We start from the raw sequence: 347 nt of genomic DNA, 5'->3' as shown, positions 1-347 counted from the left end.
GAATTATTATTGCCTTAAAGTAGAAGTGACAGAGGTAACATAATAAAACAGTTTTTAACAGAACACCTTCTCGGTCAAAGCACCAGTTGCAGAGCACACACCACCACCATCAACCCCCACGGCCAAGAAGCTCTCACAGCAGAGGACTCGCACTTTCTTGCACATTCCCTGACAGCATGACATGATTCTTCCATGAGCAGGACAATGGAGAGACACCTTTCCATTGGTACTTGCATAAATGAGGCCTTTTAAGTTTCCCCTTCAATAATTTTCTTTTTTAATAAGCACAACTTTGAAACAATCTAACCATATCTTAAAAACAAAGTCTGGAAAACATTTCCTCGGAG

The 347-nt window shown here is 40.6% G+C and overlaps 1 protein-coding gene across 1 annotated transcript in view; it reads right to left on the bottom strand.

Annotated features, from left to right (window-relative positions):
* Positions 1-347, bottom strand: part of LOC119586616 (transport and Golgi organization protein 11-like) — a 33189-nt gene that overhangs the window by 11979 nt on the left and 20863 nt on the right. The window lies entirely within an intron of this gene.

This window comes from Penaeus monodon, chromosome 21 (genome assembly GCF_015228065.2).
Source record: "Penaeus monodon isolate SGIC_2016 chromosome 21, NSTDA_Pmon_1, whole genome shotgun sequence".
Taxonomy (NCBI): domain Eukaryota; kingdom Metazoa; phylum Arthropoda; class Malacostraca; order Decapoda; family Penaeidae; genus Penaeus; species Penaeus monodon.
The sequence above is the reverse complement of the archived record's forward strand: the minus strand, read 5'-3'. Positions and strand labels throughout refer to the sequence as shown.